Source organism: Protomyctophum bolini (genome assembly GCF_963924005.1).
Source record: "Protomyctophum bolini genome assembly, chromosome: 5".
NCBI lineage: Eukaryota > Metazoa > Chordata > Actinopteri > Myctophiformes > Myctophidae > Protomyctophum > Protomyctophum bolini.
The window spans coordinates 43,789,604-43,809,447 of record NC_137866.1 but is presented as its reverse complement, the minus strand read 5'-3'; positions in this window follow the sequence as shown (position 1 = coordinate 43,809,447).

Here is a 19,844-nt window from a genome sequence, read left to right as displayed (position 1 = left end):
TGATAATTTCTGAAAAGATATTGTGATATAATATTTTGTCATATTGCCTGCCCTACCTCATATCACTTTATTAAAGAAAAATCACACCTGTGTGAAGTGAGAGGCACTCTTATCATCATACATCATGTTTTAATTTACGTCATATTTAGCAGAATTTTGACCTAATATCTCCGTTCATTGTCAATGGCAAATATTGAGACGTGTGGGGACTAAAGCTGTATATAGGAGGGGCTAGCGCCCCTCAAAAACACATTATTTGATAACTTTTCATCGTGCTCCTAAAATAATTTGTGTGCTACTAGATTTTTCAACTTAGGCGCACACGTGCTACTTGGAAAAATGCTTAGCGTCAAGCCCTGCCAGGTCATGTCTGGTTTCTGGCCTTATGCTATACAGGAAATGCAGAAACTTTGTTGTAAAATTAAATCGTCAGAAAAAATCACTTTATTATAAAGTAGCATTTGAGAAATGTAAAAGCGACCCAAAACAGACATGGAACACAATAAATGGTTTGCTGGGTAGATCAAACAATACAAATCCTGTTAGTGTGGAGGTTGATGGAATGATCAAGACAAAACCAATAGACATTGCCAATCATTTTGCTGACCATTATGAAAGCAAGGTAAACAATCTCAGGTCCGATATGCATGTAAATGCCTCAAAAGAAGAACTGGTGGGAAATATAGATGCACAGATTATGCAGGGGAAAGAATGCAGTTTTGTTTTACCACCAGACAAATCTTTTGTTGAAATTGAGAAAATGTTGTTGTTGCTCCCTGAAAACAAATCTCCAGGGCATGACCTCATTGACAATAAATTACTAAAATATGCTGCCCCATTTATCGCTAGACCTGTGAAATACGTATTTGATATTTCTCTGCAACAAGGCAAGTTTCCGACTATGGAAGCATGCAAAAATTTGCCCTATTCCTAAAGATAGTAAATCCGCTTTTACTGCCCCAAATAGCCGACCAATCAGCCTACTTTCCTCTCCAAGTAAAATCCTGGAGAAAGTAGTTAGTGATTATATATGGAAACAAATAACCTATATCGTAAAAACCATTCCACTGAAACGGCTCTCATTGACATGACGGATACCTGGCTGAATGCTCTCGAACAAGGTAAACTTGCATCCATTTTACTTTTAGATTTCACTGCCGCTTTCGATCTGATTGATCACACAATTCTTCTAAAAAATGTAAATCATTATGGCTTCAGTCAGAATTCTATCAATTGGATGAAATCCTATCTGTATGGCAGAAAGCAGTCTGTATATGTCAACGGCTCATTTTCCTCACCTCGTTCTACTTCCTGTGGAATTCCACAGGGGAGTTGTCTTGGTCCTCTATTATATATCATATACACAAATGATCTTCCATTAGTACTAACCAACTCAAATGCACACATGTTCGCTGACGACACAACCATCACTGCAGTAGCTGAATCACAAACTCAGTTGCACAAGCACCTGGCGAATGATTTTAAACACGTTGTTAAATGGGTTGAGAATAACAAATTAGTACTGAACACTAATAAAACTAAGAATATGGTCATATGCACCAACAGAAAAAGGAATAGGTTAGGGCCATGGAACTTATCTTATGGAGGGGTACAGATAAATGAGGTCACAGAAGTCAAACTACTAGGAATTAAAATACAAAACAATGTATCATGGACAGCTCATACCACAGATATCTCTAAAAAGGTAATGCAAATGGCAGGAATGGTTGGGCGAATTACAGGGCTTTTATCTGAAGAGACGTTGAGGTTAATAATTAATATCCAGTAGTCTGATTTATAGTCACGTTAACTATTGCTGTGCAGTATGGGGCAACGCAGCTCAGACTGATATGAGAAAACTACAGATCACACTAAATAAGGCAGCTAGAATGGTCTTAAAATGTGGGTATGAAATTGACACGGGTGAACTGCATAACAGAATGGGATGGCCCACAGCACTTGAATGCATAAGAAAACAGTCTCTTGCATTGATTTCTAAAATAAGAACATCTAATAAACCAGTAAACATAAAGAATAAATTAACATTAGTTCGAGATAAACATCAGGTCAACACAAGATCAAGACACAAAGATATTTATGTTCTACCAAAAATAAAAACTAGTATGGGAGGCCGATCTTTTATTTCTAGGGCAGTTAAATTATCGAACTCATCACTATATAGCTGAGATTGATTTTATTGATGCACTATCATGTTGTGATTTCTGTTAAGCTTTGTTTTTTAGTTCTAGTTTCTGTGTTGGTATGCGGTCAGGTTTTCAGCTGGCTCAGGGAAGAGGACGACCCTGCCATGCATAGTCCACCATAGATGGGTGAATGAACTGTATCCGTCTGTGGGCAGGCATATTATGTGCCTGTGAGTGTGTGCGGCTGTATGAGTTGAGGATTAGAGGTATAGGTATTTTTATTATGTTGTAACATTTAACTCACTGATGTCGTTTAGCATCAGTGTAATTTGAAATGTAATTTTGAAATGAAATGTACTATTTTGTAATGTAATATAATGTATTGTGTTGTCAGGAATGATGCAACAATTGGTGGCTCCGTCCTCATCAACAGCTGAAACAACTGAGCAAGACACGGTACGACATTATCTAATTGTGTCGACTTCTAGTAAATTAATTGATGTCCAACCATGGTTTGGTTTAATTTCATCCTCAAGATTTGAAGATATTTAAAGGTTAAATATCCATCATGGGTCCATTTGGTTACCAAGTCTGTTGGAATAATGATCTGAATTGTATATATATATTTTATTATTGATATTACTCTTATTGTGAAGTACCTAACACCAGACAGGAAGTGCTTGTTAACTATGTGTATATAACCCGGTGTAAATAAACCTGTCAGAGATGTGCATACTACTGACCCAGCAACACATAGCTGATGCCTCCTGGTGTGTTATTTATTTACTTCAGCAGTGTTATTCCTCTGTCTATATTTCTTCACTTTATATTTCTGGTACAACACGCAGTGTTACAGCTGTGAAACTCAACAGGTTATGGGCCCAGAGAGACCGGATTTATTTACGAGGTGAAAAGTTTGTTGTCGGCGTGCTTTGCCAAACTAGTCTCGAGTTAGGCTAACAACAGAAGAACGGAACCATGCGGGCTGATTCGAGTGGTCAGACTCATTGGTCAAGATTGTGTTTCGACGGAGATGCTGAGAGATATATACTGTGGGAGACGAGGATGTTGGGACATTTGAGACTACAGGGGTTGAAGGATATCGTCCTAAAAGATCTCGAGCCACCCGTTCAGGGTGAAGAAGTTGATGTGCCCTACGAAGACAAGAACGCTATGGCATATGGAGAGCTGGTCCAGTTTTTGGACAGCAAGAGCCTGTCGCTGATTACACGAGCAGCGACGGATGATGGACGCAAGGCACTAAAGATCTTGAGAGCCTTTTATACAGTCAAAGAGCCGGCTGCAGCAGCATCAGGAAATGACGGTGTCATGAGCGCCCAGATCCGAGTGCCGCAGCCGTCTATGTCTATGCTACATGAAAGTCCTGATGATGACCAGCGAGGGACGGTGAGCGTTGGTGACGGTAGGATGTGCTACAGATGCGGCGTGAGAGGCCACATCGCCAAAATGTGCGAACGCCTGGAGTGGTGCGAATACTGTCAACGTTCTACACACCGGTACGCGGTCTGCAGAAGGAGGAGAAAACAGCGGCGAGATGAGGCACGGAGAGTGTCGGAGAAGAAGAACAGCGAGCACGAGTACTCATTCGGGGTGAGAGACTGTGATGCCGAAGTTCAACAAGTGAGAGCCGAACGAGGACATCGTGATCGTGAGAGACAGACGGGTCTGATGGTCGACACAAGAGCGACTTCCCATGTCATCACGGACATCACAAAGTTCACAAGTTTCGACGGCAGTTTCCAGCCTAAAGAACACTGTATGGAGTTGGCTGACGGTACGAGATGTCGGGGAGTGGCGGAGCGCAGAGGAGATGCAAAGGTGATCCTGATCGACAGCAGGGGGCAGCGCCACACAACTACCCTGAGACGGGCATTATACATTCCTACATATCCACAGGACATGTTTTCGGTGCAAGCAGCAACCACCAGAGGTGCCACTGTTATTTTCCAGAAAGGTAACAATGTTCTGAAGTGCAGAGATACCAGGTTCAAAATATATTTGTACAACAGAATGTATTATTTGAACACAGTGAACGACCAGAAATGTATGGCTAATGCTAATGGTAAAGTGCAGACGCACAGGTTGAAGTGTGTGATCCCACCCATTGTAGAGCGCCAGACTGTTAATGATGATGATGATGATGATTTATATGTGCCGAGATGGAGGGGTAGGTCTAAGATAAATACTCCACTCCTACCACGAGGGCAGGTTCAGCAGCAAGTGCACGAGGCTGTAGTAGCTACACCTCAGGCAAACCAGACTGTGCAGGTTCAGCAGCAAGTGCACGAGGCTGTAGTAGCTACACCTCAGGCAAACCAGTCAGATGAGGGCGAGGCTAAAGATGAGGCTAAACAGCAGACACGTTACCCTTCCAGAGTGAGGATGAAGCCAGCCTATTTGAGTGACTATGTAACTGTCAGTGCAGAAAAGGTCCCGAAGAACATGGACTATTCCTACAGCTACAGGTTACAAGTCAGACAGCCAGAGGGCAAGAAAACAGTGGGGGAAGCAAGCAAGAAAGCAGTGGGGGACAGAAACGGGATGGTGCATGATTATTGGACTAAAAATCACACTAGTACTCAAAACCCAGCTATGCAAAAGAAGAAGAGAACACAAAAGAAACCAAAGAGAAAGAAATGTTCATTTGTGTTTGAGTGATCTGATTTTGTGATTTATTTAATCTGCTATTTATTATTGAGTATATGGAGAAGAAAATATGCATTTGAAGAAGAGTAACATGTGTATTTAACTTTATTATTGAAACCAGTAATGACAACATTGAACATGATGACGGATGTCAAAGGTTTAACTTGAGTGTGTTACAGAAGTGTTAAAGATTTGTTTGAAGAGATTATGCATTTTGTATTATATGGTGAAAAGAAGAGAGGGGAGAAAATAATGTATATAAGAGAAATGTATGAAAAAGAAAATATATCCAATGTGAGATCAAGTGGGGGTGTTGGAATAATGATCTGAATTGTGTATATATATATTTTATTATTGATATTACTCTTATTGTGAAGTACCTAACACCAGACAGGAAGTGCTTGTTAACTATGTGTATATAACCCGGTGTAAATAAACCTGTCAGAGATGTGCATACTACTGACCCAGCAACACATAGCTGATGCCTCCTGGTGTGTTATTTATTTACTTCAGCAGTGTTATTCCTCTGTCTATATTTCTTCACTTTATATTTCTGGTACAACACGCAGTGTTACAGCTGTGAAACTCAACAAAGTCAAACCACTGACATAGACTGATTGTTGGTGATGTTTTAGTCATCATCATAGAGTCACCATATTAAGCTCTAGATAGAGAAGTTACTCTATAATAATGCCAATAATTTGTAACCTAACGCTTTACATTTCCCATTCCATAACGGCGCTATAATTACTGTGCGTGTGTTAACCGCGTTATGGCGTTATGTCAACTTCGCTCCGTGAGTCAGACTGTCATACAGGCGTCTCTGTGCTGACTGCTGCTGAGAGAGCGCTCTCTGTGTTGACAGTTTCGTTTGTGCTCTGCCTCTCAACTAACTGAGGGAAAAACACAGATGTACAAGCCCAAAGCGCTGTGCATTGCGACGGGTAGATAACTTGTAGATCTGCTACTTCCAACGCAGGACGTGCTTATGACGCTCTTAAATATGCATTCAGCACTCAGCAGCCAGCAGCGACAACACATGAGCACTAGCAGCATAAACCACTCGTCGTCAGACGGAATACACACGCAAATACGAGTCACGACACAACTTTATTGGCCCATCCACGGGCACAAGCAAAGTGATATCAGCAGCTTCCACCCGATCTGGATGGTGGTGTTGTTTCTGACGGGGGTAGCAACTAGTTAGCATGGGAGCTAACATTAGTTTAACTCTGGTCCATATCGTTAGAAGCCAAGGAGTCCTCCTTAATAACACTATGGTACTTTCCCTCCGTTCCCCAACCCTCACACTCGATGCTGCGTTTACACGGGCAGACACCAAGACGAATGGGAATATCATTTGTAGCAGGCAGAGCAGCTACTGTACACGTCTGTTTGCATCAACATGTTGCTGGCTTCACAATGAATGATAGACTATCGTTGCGTCTGCCCGTATTTAATGGTCAGGGTTTCACTGTCCACAGCAGGCAGACCTGTCAAAACTATGCACTTCCCAAAACTCACAAGACATGCCAGCCACCACCTATAAGTTCAAACACACCTCTAGAATATTTCTTTCCCCAGCTATCTCATTCCACTTTCATTTATTTTATTCCATAGTCGTAGTAGTTTTTATTTGTTTTCTCATGTTCCCCTCAAAGGCTAAAGATGCTAAGGCGTGTAAGATGTGTAAGAACTTATGGGGAAACCACCAGTGCACATACCAGTGCCACAAGCTGGAAGGTCGCAAAGAAGGTACTTGCATACTGTACCTGTCTACAGGACTTACATTCCCATATCTGCCATGTAGGGCTGCAGCTATCTATAATCTTCTTAGCGATTATTCTATCAATTACCTTTTAGATTAATACAAATAATCGAGACCGCCTTTCTGTTGTATAAAATATATATTTGAAATTATTTATATATCAAGTCAACTAATTGATTAACCACTTGAGCCCTATTTTATACATTAGTGTCATGCAAAAAAGTATGAAAATCGAAAGTTGAATTGCAAATGTTTTCCAATAATGACACATCCAAAATAGGGATACATTAATAATGGATAATTGATCTTTTTTTTTTTTAATATATATATATATATATAGACACACACACACACACACACACACACACACACACACACACACACACACACACACACACACAGTAATTGATTACATCGATTCGTTTTGCACCCTTTCTGCCATGATGCCATGCCACTCTAACCTCATTCTTTTGGTGTGAAATGGTTCTATTCTAGGCAGCAGAGTATTTGCTTTAGTGTACCTGGAGAAGAATACACTCCAAGGCCCTCATTTATCAACCGTGCGTACGGCAAAATATGGGTGCACGCCGAAATTGCCGACATTTTTGACATTTACTATTTCCGCCAAAGCTTGAAATTGAACGTGACAACGTGCAAAATCCACGTTTGCTCCTCAGCTGGCGTACGCATTTTTTTTCTGTCTATACACAAGCGGAGCAGCATTGTCTGAACTGCTGACACTGTCACAGGCATCTAAACATATGTTTTCACTCCTAAAATGTTAATATAAAACGGTATGTGTATGTAAAAAACAAAAGAGAGATTTCCAACTTTACAAGTAATTAAAATCGCGCAATTAAAAACAATATAACATGTTTACAATGTATTAGTTTGTGCTTAATCAAACACTTGTTATGCGAGCGCACTTGTGAGATGATTTTGGAGCGCATGCGGACGCGGTGATGCGGCATATGCGATTATGATATTATTATTTTTTTAAAGGCATGAATGGACTGCACGCCTTTATTTCCAAGTGACAATGACAAGCATACAATACAGCTTGCCTATTTGTAGTAAGTACTAGCAGGCTATAGACGTAAGGGGCTTAATCATTCACCATTTATAAGTGCTTAGACAGTTTTGACAGTTCAGATAAAAGCGAGATCATTTTCGGGGGTCGGGAGGACGGGACCGCGGCGTGCGTCGCCAACACATACCAGCGCAAGCGGCAAGCCTTCATCCATATGTTTATGATTCGTTCATCAATGATCAAATCACTACATAAACGTTGATTGTGAGCTGCCTTGACGACATGATAGCATATCTCTCATGCAGGCATGTCACCCACAGGACTTTAATATCACAGCAGTGCGCAGTATCACGCCTTCGCCGTGCACTGCGCACGAATGGGTAAAATTAATATAGGCCAGCCTACAAACTAATTCCATTCATGGCGATGCGATGTCGATGTGTCATGTATATGCGTGCATGCGTGGACATGACAGCAAAGCAAGCGAGGTGAGAGGAAAACAGACAGGGTAGGCCTACAACTTTATTTAATTCATGCAGGTGTTCATTCTTTATTTAACAAGACACCAGTGGGCTTGCAAGTTGCGTGTGCTTCTGCGTGTGTGTGTGTGTGTGTGTGTGTGTGTGTGTGTGTGTGTGTGTGTGTGTGTGTGTGTGTGTGTGTGTGTGAGAGAGGTGCGTGAGGCGGGCAAGGCACGGGAGAAACCTTTTTTCCATGGTTTCCATGGTTCCCACAGGTCGTAAACATGTGTTCAGTCGCAAAAACGAGGGCGAGGCTTGATTTCATAGGGCGTGCCAGATAGATTTCAGCCGTCACATTTATTAACGTCAGAACGAAATTAAGGAAGGATCAGCTGTTTGCGATCACTTTATAAATGCCGTGGCGACGTGGGTGTACTACGAAACCTGCACTCGAATCTGTGGCAGATTTTACACTCGATTGATAAATGAGGGCCCAAGACACTAGCACCATCTGCAGTGCCTCAACTGATGGGACACTGCGAGCGTGGAATGTGACAAAAGTTAGTAAAAAATATGTCATAGAGCGATTCAGTGGATTTGCTTGGTTTCTAGCTTTGGAACAAAGTTGCCTTAAAATACCTTTTAATTGTATCATGTAAATATTAGGCATGTGAATCTCGTCTCATCTCACGATTCGATACGCATCTCGATGCACTGCCAGCGATACGATACATTAGAGATACATGGAATCCCCTGGCGATACGATGCGATACGATTCTCCCTCTTCCCGATGCGATGCGATGCGATAACCATTTAGTTCAAATCAATGCGATACGATGCGATTCACCCCTCTACCGATACGATTTGATGGCGATTCATCACAATAGAAAGGATTTATATTAAAGCTCTATTAATTTCCCAAAACATGTAAAAATGCATTACATTTAAATTCAAAGCAATTTATTGTTTTACTGTAGGTTAGTATTATAGCTCTGCATCTCAAACAACCCAACTTATAGAATTCTGTAAGTAAACAAAGGGTCTGCTCTCTGCTGGTTATTGTGGAATTGTTAGATTACTAATAATCATAGGCTATAGTATAATTATTATATCTCAAAGGTCAATTTGAGGTTTTGAGTATAGAGGTTTCAAGAGATTAAAATGTAATAGCCTATCGTTCATCAATTAATGTTACCAACATATAAATAGAAAAGAAACAAATAAACAAAACAAAAATTACAGGTCACACTTGTAGTGCTGTCAAACAAGTCTATGTCTAGTTTAATCTGCAACAGTTTTATAATATAATTGCCTATATGGGGGTCCCTACTTGATCTCTCACTCTCAGCTAAGTGGTCCTTGGCTTGACCTGAAAAACATTGAAGACCCTGGCCTGCATGTATTATTAACGTTATAAATACATAGCAGATGTACAAGCTCACAACGCGTCTCATCCACGCCCCGCTGTGAGCTTGTGGATCTGCAATTTTAGGCGTGCGACACCGTCTTGCTGCAGAATATAAATAAGGCTTCTATCCCAGAGAACAGCAGGGGAAAGCTGGACAGTGGAAAGTTGCTGTGGCGTTGTTGTTGTTGTACACGTGTGTGCAGACTGCAGAAGCTTTCTTTAATTACAAATTGATAATGATCGCGACGCAGATTTGCGTCGGATAATCAGCAAGCACAGCTGTGGAGTGTGGCTCATTACCAGCAGTCCAGCACGCAGCGCTACAGTGAAAAGTCAACTGATCGACGGACAAAGCTACTCGGACAGCTATTTTATAAAGCTAAAAAGTAAAGGTGGTGCTTCTTGTTTAATGCGTGGGGCTCACTTCTGTTAGTCGCGGGTGCTATTATAGTCTGAGTCTGTCTGTTCTCAACGTGTCTCCTCTGCGGGAAGCACCCTCTGCACCGTCGTACGGTAGCTTCTGTTCACTGACTGTGGGCGCGTTCGGAAATACCACACCGGAGCACACTCTCCTATTAGTTTGCATTGCACAGTGGGCTCAGTGCGCTATTTCCGAACGCGCCCTGTGTCTGCGCTGCGACTCGCGAGAGACCTTTTTTTTTTCTTCCTTTCTGATGGTACGTTGAATGCGCCTCGGAAACACAGGATAGGGTGAAATTTACCATGAAAAAACAGTGCAACCACGGATTTTACCGATACAAGCACTCCGCGAACGATCCATCGAGATTTCACCCGTCAATTCTACCGACACACAGTGAATGAACCGATTCACTCGCATCGCGCACGTCATAATCGATGTATCGATACGTATCGATTATTTTCCACATGCCTAGTAAATATAGAACAATAAAGGCACCTGCACACTGCCCAACTTGCACCAAACAGGAGAATAACTTAATCATTTTGGTCACGTTTCGGTCACCAAGACCTTAAATGCATGATTGAAGAAGGCCTTGGTGACCGAAATGTGTTCAATAATGGTTCTTCTCTTGTACTGTGCAAGTCCTGTGCCTTACCGCCTTTATTGTTCTTGGTGCATCATTGTGTGCTTCACCTACACACCTGTCACAAAGACATTATTACCTTGTGTACAAAAGCCTTGCAACAAAGAAATGTCAATTCTACTCTTCTTTTAGTCTGATTCTAAACATTTGGCATGAATGCAACCTTAATTACAGGCAAAGAAACAGACATTTGAAAGGGATTGAAGGTCAAAGTAATTAACCTTCGATTACTATATTACTATACTATACAAACATAAGGGAATTGGCAATGACTACAATGGGGGCAAACAACATATATTAAACATTCATACATAAAGGACCACTAATGGAAATAAGCTCAAGCCTTTTTTGTGTTGCGTGATCATGTTGACAGATATGTACCAATATATGTTACGTATTATAAAACATCAATCAATTAAACAGTAACTCCAAATGTATTATGTATTCACATCACAAGCTAGCATCTTGTGTGGCCATTTAAGTGAACTGAATTAGCTTGTTGTGTTTGTCTCATTTGTTTTAGGGGGACGTGTTCTGGGACAGTCGCCCGAAGACTCCTCCGAACGGGCTCCTGACGAGCATTGTCAGTGACAGAAGAGTAGTCATTACAGGGTATTCCTCAGGGGTTATCAAGAGCTGGCTGGCTGAGACAGGAGAAGAAGTGGGGTCATGGAAAAACGAAAATGAAGAGATTTCGGGTATCTCCACATTACTACCATCCACATTACGTGCTATTATAACAGACAACTGCGGCTGTCTCTTTGTAAGTTACCAACTCAATTCTTCAAATCTTTGCTCACGTCATCTTTATTCAAGTCCCTCTTCTGAAATGTCAACGCTCTCTTAATTCAAATGTTTCTCAGGTAGGCACCAAAGATGGAAGTCTGCACACACTAACCTACGACATAGTGAAGTCTGAAGTTGTGTGGAAGTTGACATACAGTAAAGTGTTGTGCGATTTCAATGTCAACATTCTGCTAGCTTCTCCCGACGGGAAATTTATCTTAGCAGGAACCAAAGACGACATTCATAGAAACTTGGTAATGCTTGTTTTACTATATTATATTACATTTCTGTGTGCAGCTGATAAATGAAAATGAAACCTGGATGAAAGAACATTTCATTTATTTTGTTTGATGTGGCTGGCAGTTGATCTCTGCTGCCAGTTTCATCAACGAAGAGTTTCTGTCCATGGGTCTGTCGGAACGACATCTCCACACGGCCGTCTTTATGCCCACCCAGACTGCTAGACTGGCCATCGTCTACAGCAAAAACCAAACAGCAAACGAATCCAACTCGGACCATAACATCGGTGTGGCGGATTACAGTATTTCGGAATTCAATAAATCGAAATTGAAACCGTCCATAACAGGTATCTATACACATTCATACATAAAGGACCACTAATGGAAATAAGCTCAAGCCTTTTTTGTGTAGCGTGATCATGTTGACAGATATGTACCAATATATGTTACGTATTATAAAAAATCAATCAATTAAACAGTAACTCCAAATGTATTATGTATTCACATCACAAGCTAGCATCTTGTGTGGCCATTTAAGTGAACTGAATTAGCTTGTTGTGTTTGTCTCATTTGTTTTAGGGGGACGTGTTCTGGGACAGTCGCCCGAAGACTCCTCCGAACGGGCTCCTGACGAGCATTGTCAGTGACAGAAGAGTAGTCATTACAGGGTATTCCTCAGGGGTTATCAAGAGCTGGCTGGCTGAGACAGGAGAAGAAGTGGGGTCATGGAAAAACGAAAATGAAGAGATTTCGGGTATCTCCACATTACTACCATCCACATTACGTGCTATTATAACAGACAACTGCGGCTGTCTCTTTGTAAGTTACCAACTCAATTCTTCAAATCTTTGCTCACGTCATCTTTATTCAAGTCCCTCTCTTCTGAAATGTCAACGCTCTCTTAATTCAAATGTTTCTCAGGTAGGCACCAAAGATGGAAGTCTGCACACACTAACCTACGACATAGTGAAGTCTGAAGTTGTGTGGAAGTTGACATACAGTAAAGTGTTGTGCGATTTCAATGTCAACATTCTGCTAGCTTCTCCCGACGGGAAATTTATCTTAGCAGGAACCAAAGACGACATTCATAGAAACTTGGTAATGCTTGTTTTACTATATTATATTACATTTCTGTGTGCAGCTGATAAATGAAAATGAAACCTGGATGAAAGAACATTTCATTTATTTTGTTTGATGTGGCTGGCAGTTGATCTCTGCTGCCAGTTTCATCAACGAAGAGTTTCTGTCCATGGGTCTGTCGGAACGACATCTCCACACGGCCGTCTTTATGCCCACCCAGACTGCTAGACTGGCCATCGTCTACAGCAAAAACCAAACAGCAAACGAATCCAACTCGGACCATAACATCGGTGTGGCGGATTACAGTATTTCGGAATTCAATAAATCGAAATTGAAACCGTCCATAACAGGTATCTATACACATTCATACATAAAGGACCACTAATGGAAATAAGCTCAAGCCTTTTTTGTGTAGCGTGATCATGTTGACAGATATGTACCAATATATGTTACGTATTATAAAAAATCAATCAATTAAACAGTAACTCCAAATGTATTATGTATTCACATCACAAGCTAGCATCTTGTGTGGCCATTTAAGTGAACTGAATTAGCTTGTTGTGTTTGTCTCATTTGTTTTAGGGGGACGTGTTCTGGGACAGTCGCCCGAAGACTCCTCCGAACGGGCTCCTGACGAGCATTGTCAGTGACAGAAGAGTAGTCATTACAGGGTATTCCTCAGGGGTTATCAAGAGCTGGCTGGCTGAGACAGGAGAAGAAGTGGGGTCATGGAAAAACGAAAATGAAGAGATTTCGGGTATCTCCACATTACTACCATCCACATTACGTGCTATTATAACAGACAACTGCGGCTGTCTCTTTGTAAGTTACCAACTCAATTCTTCAAATCTTTGCTCACGTCATCTTTATTCAAGTCCCTCTCTTCTGAAATGTCAACGCTCTCTTAATTCAAATGTTTCTCAGGTAGGCACCAAAGATGGAAGTCTGCACACACTAACCTACGACATAGTGAAGTCTGAAGTTGTGTGGAAGTTGACATACAGTAAAGTGTTGTGCGATTTCAATGTCAACATTCTGCTAGCTTCTCCCGACGGGAAATTTATCTTAGCAGGAACCAAAGACGACATTCATAGAAACTTGGTAATGCTTGTTTTACTATATTATATTACATTTCTGTGTGCAGCTGATAAATGAAAATGAAACCTGGATGAAAGAACATTTCATTTATTTTGTTTGATGTGGCTGGCAGTTGATCTCTGCTGCCAGTTTCATCAACGAAGAGTTTCTGTCCATGGGTCTGTCGGAACGACATCTCCACACGGCCGTCTTTATGCCCACCCAGACTGCTAGACTGGCCATCGTCTACAGCAAAAACCAAACAGCAAACGAATCCAACTCGGACCATAACATCGGTGTGGCGGATTACAGTATTTCGGAATTCAATAAATCGAAATTGAAACCGTCCATAACAGGTATCTATACACATTCATACATAAAGGACCACTAATGGAAATAAGCTCAAGCCTTTTTTGTGTAGCGTGATCATGTTGACAGATATGTACCAATATATGTTACGTATTATAAAAAATCAATCAATTAAACAGTAACTCCAAATGTATTATGTATTCACATCACAAGCTAGCATCTTGTGTGGCCATTTAAGTGAACTGAATTAGCTTGTTGTGTTTGTCTCATTTGTTTTAGGGGGACGTGTTCTGGGACAGTCGCCCGAAGACTCCTCCGAACGGGCTCCTGACGAGCATTGTCAGTGACAGAAGAGTAGTCATTACAGGGTATTCCTCAGGGGTTATCAAGAGCTGGCTGGCTGAGACAGGAGAAGAAGTGGGGTCATGGAAAAACGAAAATGAAGAGATTTCGGGTATCTCCACATTACTACCATCCACATTACGTGCTATTATAACAGACAACTGCGGCTGTCTCTTTGTAAGTTACCAACTCAATTCTTCAAATCTTTGCTCACGTCATCTTTATTCAAGTCCCTCTCTTCTGAAATGTCAACGCTCTCTTAATTCAAATGTTTCTCAGGTAGGCACCAAAGATGGAAGTCTGCACACACTAACCTACGACATAGTGAAGTCTGAAGTTGTGTGGAAGTTGACATACAGTAAAGTGTTGTGCGATTTCAATGTCAACATTCTGCTAGCTTCTCCCGACGGGAAATTTATCTTAGCAGGAACCAAAGACGACATTCATAGAAACTTGGTAATGCTTGTTTTACTATATTATATTACATTTCTGTGTGCAGCTGATAAATGAAAATGAAACCTGGATGAAAGAACATTTCATTTATTTTGTTTGATGTGGCTGGCAGTTGATCTCTGCTGCCAGTTTCATCAACGAAGAGTTTCTGTCCATGGGTCTGTCGGAACGACATCTCCACACGGCCGTCTTTATGCCCACCCAGACTGCTAGACTGGCCATCGTCTACAGCAAAAACCAAACAGCAAACGAATCCAACTCGGACCATAACATCGGTGTGGCGGATTACAGTATTTCGGAATTCAATAAATCGAAATTGAAACCGTCCATAACAGGTATCTATACACATTCATACATAAAGGACCACTAATGGAAATAAGCTCAAGCCTTTTTTGTGTAGCGTGATCATGTTGACAGATATGTACCAATATATGTTACGTATTATAAAAAATCAATCAATTAAACAGTAACTCCAAATGTATTATGTATTCACATCACAAGCTAGCATCTTGTGTGGCCATTTAAGTGAACTGAATTAGCTTGTTGTGTTTGTCTCATTTGTTTTAGGGGGACGTGTTCTGGGACAGTCGCCCGAAGACTCCTCCGAACGGGCTCCTGACGAGCATTGTCAGTGACAGAAGAGTAGTCATTACAGGGTATTCCTCAGGGGTTATCAAGAGCTGGCTGGCTGAGACAGGAGAAGAAGTGGGGTCATGGAAAAACGAAAATGAAGAGATTTCGGGTATCTCCACATTACTACCATCCACATTACGTGCTATTATAACAGACAACTGCGGCTGTCTCTTTGTAAGTTACCAACTCAATTCTTCAAATCTTTGCTCACGTCATCTTTATTCAAGTCCCTCTCTTCTGAAATGTCAACGCTCTCTTAATTCAAATGTTTCTCAGGTAGGCACCAAAGATGGAAGTCTGCACACACTAACCTACGACATAGTGAAGTCTGAAGTTGTGTGGAAGTTGACATACAGTAAAGTGTTGTGCGATTTCAATGTCAACATTCTGCTAGCTTCTCCCGACGGGAAATTTATCTTAGCAGGAACCAAAGACGACATTCATAGAAACTTGGTAATGCTTGTTTTACTATATTATATTACATTTCTGTGTGCAGCTGATAAATGAAAATGAAACCTGGATGAAAGAACATTTCATTTATTTTGTTTGATGTGGCTGGCAGTTGATCTCTGCTGCCAGTTTCATCAACGAAGAGTTTCTGTCCATGGGTCTGTCGGAACGACATCTCCACACGGCCGTCTTTATGCCCACCCAGACTGCTAGACTGGCCATCGTCTACAGCAAAAACCAAACAGCAAACGAATCCAACTCGGACCATAACATCGGTGTGGCGGATTACAGTATTTCGGAATTCAATAAATCGAAATTGAAACCGTCCATAACAGGTATCTATACACATTCATACATAAAGGACCACTAATGGAAATAAGCTCAAGCCTTTTTTGTGTAGCGTGATCATGTTGACAGATATGTACCAATATATGTTACGTATTATAAAAAATCAATCAATTAAACAGTAACTCCAAATGTATTATGTATTCACATCACAAGCTAGCATCTTGTGTGGCCATTTAAGTGAACTGAATTAGCTTGTTGTGTTTGTCTCATTTGTTTTAGGGGGACGTGTTCTGGGACAGTCGCCCGAAGACTCCTCCGAACGGGCTCCTGACGAGCATTGTCAGTGACAGAAGAGTAGTCATTACAGGGTATTCCTCAGGGGTTATCAAGAGCTGGCTGGCTGAGACAGGAGAAGAAGTGGGGTCATGGAAAAACGAAAATGAAGAGATTTCGGGTATCTCCACATTACTACCATCCACATTACGTGCTATTATAACAGACAACTGCGGCTGTCTCTTTGTAAGTTACCAACTCAATTCTTCAAATCTTTGCTCACGTCATCTTTATTCAAGTCCCTCTCTTCTGAAATGTCAACGCTCTCTTAATTCAAATGTTTCTCAGGTAGGCACCAAAGATGGAAGTCTGCACACACTAACCTACGACATAGTGAAGTCTGAAGTTGTGTGGAAGTTGACATACAGTAAAGTGTTGTGCGATTTCAATGTCAACATTCTGCTAGCTTCTCCCGACGGGAAATTTATCTTAGCAGGAACCAAAGACGACATTCATAGAAACTTGGTAATGCTTGTTTTACTATATTATATTACATTTCTGTGTGCAGCTGATAAATGAAAATGAAACCTGGATGAAAGAACATTTCATTTATTTTGTTTGATGTGGCTGGCAGTTGATCTCTGCTGCCAGTTTCATCAACGAAGAGTTTCTGTCCATGGGTCTGTCGGAACGACATCTCCACACGGCCGTCTTTATGCCCACCCAGACTGCTAGACTGGCCATCGTCTACAGCAAAAACCAAACAGCAAACGAATCCAACTCGGACCATAACATCGGTGTGGCGGATTACAGTATTTCGGAATTCAATAAATCGAAATTGAAACCGTCCATAACAGGTATCTATACACATTCATACATAAAGGACCACTAATGGAAATAAGCTCAAGCCTTTTTTGTGTAGCGTGATCATGTTGACAGATATGTACCAATATATGTTACGTATTATAAAAAATCAATCAATTAAACAGTAACTCCAAATGTATTATGTATTCACATCACAAGCTAGCATCTTGTGTGGCCATTTAAGTGAACTGAATTAGCTTGTTGTGTTTGTCTCATTTGTTTTAGGGGGACGTGTTCTGGGACAGTCGCCCGAAGACTCCTCCGAACGGGCTCCTGACGAGCATTGTCAGTGACAGAATAGTAGTCATTACAGGGTATTCCTCAGGGGTTATCAAGAGCTGGCTGGCTGAGACAGGAGAAGAAGTGGGGTCATGGAAAAACGAAAATGAAGAGATTTCGGGTATCTCCACATTACTACCATCCACATTACGTGCTATTATAACAGACAACTGCGGCTGTCTCTTTGTAAGTTACCAACTCAATTCTTCAAATCTTTGCTCACGTCATCTTTATTCAAGTCCCTCTCTTCTGAAATGTCAACGCTCTCTTAATTCAAATGTTTCTCAGGTAGGCACCAAAGATGGAAGTCTGCACACACTAACCTACGACATAGTGAAGTCTGAAGTTGTGTGGAAGTTGACATACAGTAAAGTGTTGTGCGATTTCAATGTCAACATTCTGCTAGCTTCTCCCGACGGGAAATTTATCTTAGCAGGAACCAAAGACGACATTCATAGAAACTTGGTAATGCTTGTTTTACTATATTATATTACATTTCTGTGTGCAGCTGATAAATGAAAATGAAACCTGGATGAAAGAACATTTCATTTATTTTGTTTGATGTGGCTGGCAGTTGATCTCTGCTGCCAGTTTCATCAACGAAGAGTTTCTGTCCATGGGTCTGTCGGAACGACATCTCCACACGGCCGTCTTTATGCCCACCCAGACTGCTAGACTGGCCATCGTCTACAGCAAAAACCAAACAGCAAACGAATCCAACTCGGACCATAACATCGGTGTGGCGGATTACAGTATTTCGGAATTCAATAAATCGAAATTGAAACCGTCCATAACAGGTATCTATACACATTCATACATAAAGGACCACTAATGGAAATAAGCTCAAGCCTTTTTTGTGTAGCGTGATCATGTTGACAGATATGTACCAATATATGTTACGTATTATAAAAAATCAATCAATTAAACAGTAACTCCAAATGTATTATGTATTCACATCACAAGCTAGCATCTTGTGTGGCCATTTAAGTGAACTGAATTAGCTTGTTGTGTTTGTCTCATTTGTTTTAGGGGGACGTGTTCTGGGACAGTCGCCCGAAGACTCCTCCGAACGGGCTCCTGACGAGCATTGTCAGTGACAGAAGAGTAGTCATTACAGGGTATTCCTCAGGGGTTATCAAGAGCTGGCTGGCTGAGACAGGAGAAGAAGTGGGGTCATGGAAAAACGAAAATGAAGAGATTTCGGGTATCTCCACATTACTACCATCCACATTACGTGCTATTATAACAGACAACTGCGGCTGTCTCTTTGTAAGTTACCAACTCAATTCTTCAAATCTTTGCTCACGTCATCTTTATTCAAGTCCCTCTCTTCTGAAATGTCAACGCTCTCTTAATTCAAATGTTTCTCAGGTAGGCACCAAAGATGGAAGTCTGCACACACTAACCTACGACATAGTGAAGTCTGAAGTTGTGTGGAAGTTGACATACAGTAAAGTGTTGTGCGATTTCAATGTCAACATTCTGCTAGCTTCTCCCGACGGGAAATTTATCTTAGCAGGAACCAAAGACGACATTCATAGAAACTTGGTAATGCTTGTTTTACTATATTATATTACATTTCTGTGTGCAGCTGATAAATGAAAATGAAACCTGGATGAAAGAACATTTCATTTATTTTGTTTGATGTGGCTGGTAGTTGATCTCTGCTGCCAGTTTCATCAACGAAGAGTTTCTGTCCATGGGTCTGTCGGAACGACATCTCCACACGGCCGTCTTTATGCCCACCCAGACTGCTAGACTGGCCATCGTCTACAGCAAAAACCAAACAGCAAACGAATCCAACTCGGACCATAACATCGGTGTGGCGGATTACAGTATTTCGGAATTCAATAAATCGAAATTGAAACCGTCCATAACAGGTATCTATACACATTCATACATAAAGGACCACTAATGGAAATAAGCTCAAGCCTTTTTTGTGTAGCGTGATCATGTTGACAGATATGTACCAATATATGTTACGTATTATAAAAAATCAATCAATTAAACAGTAACTCCAAATGTATTATGTATTCACATCACAAGCTAGCATCTTGTGTGGCCATTTAAGTGAACTGAATTAGCTTGTTGTGTTTGTCTCATTTGTTTTAGGGGGACGTGTTCTGGGACAGTCGCCCGAAGACTCCTCCGAACGGGCTCCTGACGAGCATTGTCAGTGACAGAAGAGTAGTCATTACAGGGTATTCCTCAGGGGTTATCAAGAGCTGG